General features: G+C 40.7%; 1 non-coding gene across 1 annotated transcript; it reads right to left on the reverse strand.

Annotated features, from left to right (window-relative positions):
• Positions 1-1,619: 1,619 nt before the first annotated feature.
• On the reverse strand, positions 1,620-1,778 carry LOC116153168 (U1 spliceosomal RNA). The gene has a single exon (XR_004136962.1). It is a non-coding gene; the product is annotated as a U1 spliceosomal RNA (small nuclear RNA).
• Positions 1,779-4,084: the final 2,306 nt, after the last annotated feature.

Consider the following 4,084-nt stretch of genomic DNA (forward strand, 5'->3'; position numbering starts at 1 on the left):
CCACCCCAGATCTATTGAATGAGACCCTGGAGGTGTGGCCTGGAAATCTGTGTTTTAACAAGCCCTCCAAGTGGTCCTCATGCATGCTAAAGCTTGGAAACTATGCTGCTAGGGAAAATCCTTGGACCCTCCTGAAATTAAGCATATTATAAGTAGGACTTAAGAGAAGGTTGATACATTGAATTTGCTAGTAGGCAAAAGGCATCCAGTTCCTGGTCAAGTCCTGCATGGTTCCTAGACCAGCTGCCCTGCAGAATAAGCAGAGAGCGCCCACAATGACAAGCTGCTATATTGGACAATCCAGTCACAAGCATGCAGTTCTGATTTGTTCTGTCCCCTCTATTTGCCCAGGTGTCCCCTCCAACTGATATATTGACTGGTAAAGGGGACTTAAGAGTTATGGGATGACTGTGTGGGTATAAACTGGTTGTGAACAGAATGAAGGGGCCAAGTTGGTGTTTTTCTGATGGCCTTTTTCTCATCAGGGGCCTCATTCCCTAAGTCATAAAGTTGTTTTATAGTTCGTAAGTGGCAAGAGGAAATAGATGGTCCTTGGGAGAAGCAGCTTCAGTGGCTGCAACAGCTCAAACAAGTCCCCAACTAACCTCATCTATGTAATTGATGTGAGCTATCGGTCATGGTAGAAAAGGCAGGAGGTTAGGAATAGGAATATCCTGGAAAGGAAAAATAATGTGTTGGCCTGGTAAAAAAACAGAGACCTGAGCAAGGGTCCTGGAAGGAATAATATTAGAACTAGAGACGAGGAGATGAACAGGGCTGACACATGCATTCAGGAGGCAAGATTCTCAGCAGAGCAGTACATTTTTCTGCCATTAGAGTTAAAAGTCCCTGAGCTCTTTGTTCACTAGGTGTCTGGTGGACTCTGGGTTAGAATGAAGACCTGTTTAAGGAGGTTGTTAATGAAGGCCTCACAACTTCTGCTTATTTTGAACACAGGTTTTAGGGCATCAAAGTGACCACATAGGCAATCTGACTTTGGTTTTAGCAGGAGGTGCTCAAAGCTGATTCTCTGCCTCATTTGGTAGCTGCCCACAGGCTGATAAGACCCCTGCAATGGTCGAATCCAAGCTGGACAGTGCTTGTGACTTAGTCATTGTTAGTTTTCCACTCAAGTTTGTCCAGATGGGAAGATCTAGCCCATACATACCACGTTCAAAGTGCAGTGCATTGTTATGTTTAATTTACAAAGTAAATCTCCATTCAATACACACACGGGCCAAGAAGGAAAGTATGTTCCTTCATGAAGGGTTGAGGGATAATTTGGAGTCCATTAGAAAGATGATCGTGATTGTTCATCTGTTCTTATGGCAATAATCATTCAACCAGAAAGTGGGCAAAATCAACAAATGACAACATTGAATAAGTAGCCCACATGAAGTGTGTGTGTCTGTTATGGGGTGTAGGGTTGGAAGGTGAAAGGGGGAAAGTGTTGCTAGGAGTCATTGAAGTAGGCTGAAAGGACATCCAAAGTCCTGTTTAAATATAGAGGGAATGTGATAATTTCAGAGAATTTCCTCGGATACTGATTTTTCTTATGCTCTTGGTTTTAAAGTAGCAATTTATTAGATAGGGTTTGAGGAAGAGTTACCATTTTGGGGCGGGGGAGTGCAAATGCAGTCCCCCACTACCACAAATTATGCAGTTGAGTTTCCCACATTTGGGGAAATCGCAGGGGTCGGCACATCCAGAGTGCAATGGATAAGCCTCACCCTGGGAAAACCACCTTCGTGATCGGGGAAGAGTTACCTTTAAGGTATGAGGTTATAATCCATTGCTCTTACCAACTTCTAACTTGGAGGAACTTAAAATTAGCTTCCTCCTTTTCTCTAGGTTTTGAATTTTATTGTCTGTGGGTGGCTGCTTGGATGAATTCACTAGTCAGTCTTGGCTTCTCTTTGAGAGCTGCACTTTGGATGTCTTCAGACACCTTGGACAACTGTCTATAGACAAAAATTTACAGAATGCCCCCCTGGGACCTTCAAAATTCTCTACCACAGGAAGTTACCTATAGAATTTCTGTTCAAGCATGAGACAGAGTTAAGCAAATCCCATCCCTACTATTTGCCAGGGCCTGGGATAAAAATACAAATGGACAACCACACATTTTACACATGTTGAGAAGTTATAAATGGACAAGTTTCTGGAAACATACAGTCCACCAAGACTGAATCAAGAAGAAACTGACCACTTGAACAAACCGATCACTAGAAATGAAATCAAATTAGCAATAAAAAAAAAAAACCTCCCTAAAAATAAAAGTCCAGGACCGATGGCTTCACCAGGGAATTCTACCAAACATACAAAGAAGAACTCATACCAGTCCTTCTCAAACTATTCCACAAGATTGAAAAAGAGGGAATACTCCCAAACTCATTCTATGAAGCCACCATCACCCTGATACCAAAACCAGTCAAAGACACTACCAAAAAAGAGAATTACAGACCAATATAACTGATGAACATAGATGCAAAAATCCTCACCAAAATATTAGCAAATAGAATCCAACAGCACATAAAAAAGATTGTACATCATGATCAAGTGGGGTTCATCCCAGGGACACAAGGGTGGTTCAACATACGCAAAACAATCAATGTAATACATCACATCAACAAGAGAAAGGACAAAAACCACGTGTTCATCTCAATAGATGCAGAAAAAGCATTCGATAAAATTCAACACTCATTTGTGATAAAAAAAAACTCTCACCAAAGTGAGTATAGAGGGAACATATCTCAACATAATAAAAGCTATATATGACAAACTTCAACGGTGAAAAACTCAAAAGCTTCCCACTAAAATCTGGGACAAGACAAGGCTGCCCACTATCACCACTCCTATTCAACATAGTCCTGGAAGTCCTAGCCACAGCAAGCAGGCAAGAGAGAGAAATAAAAGGGATCAAAATTGGAAAAGCTAGCGAATTACTAAATAAAAGAGGTTCTGTCAGCTAACCTAGAAAAAGATACTTTCCTAATGACCTGGAAGCCCATATTCAAGGTAGAATTCTCAGACCACTTAGAGTTCCCTATCAAAGATGGAGACATGGAGAGAGTCAGTCTCAAGTCTAGCCTTACTCTTCCCAGCCCTGCTCTGTTGCATACTCCCAGGGGCTGCTCCACCATGCATATGGACACATCAACCACCTGGCTAAGCTCTCTCCTTATCCATTCAAAGAGCCCCCTCCTGCCCACACATTCACAGTGAGCCTAGGCAAATGAATACCAATGGCACAGTCAAGAGCAACCCAAGAGAGAGAACTGTGCAGGTTCCAGAAGCAATCTGGAAACATTTGTGCAAGGAATTCTCAGGTTCCAGCATCCAAGCATGATCTAGAATTTACTGGTGTTAAAGGTAGTGTGGACTCCTGGAGGACAATTAGAGTGACCGAACTGGTTTACATGGATCTGTCTTCCTGCTGTTAGCACTGAAAGTTCCATGCCCTGGGAGACCCTTCCAGATATTAAAAATCCTACTTTTCAATCTTGCATCAAAAGGTTAAAGGAAAAGTGCAAAATCCACATGACAGCCCCAAAATACAGGCAGACAGTATTACTGTTTTTAGTGTCAAATGGATTTGGTGTAGATTATCTGTCTTCCATAGTCATTATCACTAGTTTATTCCCCTGGTTGAAGGAAGGAAAAGAAGACTTTCCTGAAGTGATTGTAAGAATCTTGAGGGCATTTATCTGACTTCTGCTTTTATTCCATTAATTTTGGGATAATTATCTCTAATATAAAACTAATGAGCTTACTTTGCTTGTGCCATGTATTCATTCATTTCCATTCCAGGCTGGTCTATCACAGCACTAAGACTTTTTTTTTTAACATTTTTTTTATTGATTTATAATCATTTTACAATGTTGTGTCAAATTCTACTGTAGAGCACAATTTTTCAGTTATACATGAACATGTGTATATTCATTGTCACATTTTTTGCTCTGTGAGCTACCATAAGATCTTGTATATATTTCCCTGTGCTATACAGTATAATCTTGTTTATCTATTCTACAATTTTTCAGTTATACGTGAACATATATATATTCATTGTCACATTTTTTCTCTG

This window comes from Camelus dromedarius, chromosome 4, assembly GCF_036321535.1.
Source record: "Camelus dromedarius isolate mCamDro1 chromosome 4, mCamDro1.pat, whole genome shotgun sequence".
Lineage (NCBI taxonomy): Eukaryota > Metazoa > Chordata > Mammalia > Artiodactyla > Camelidae > Camelus > Camelus dromedarius.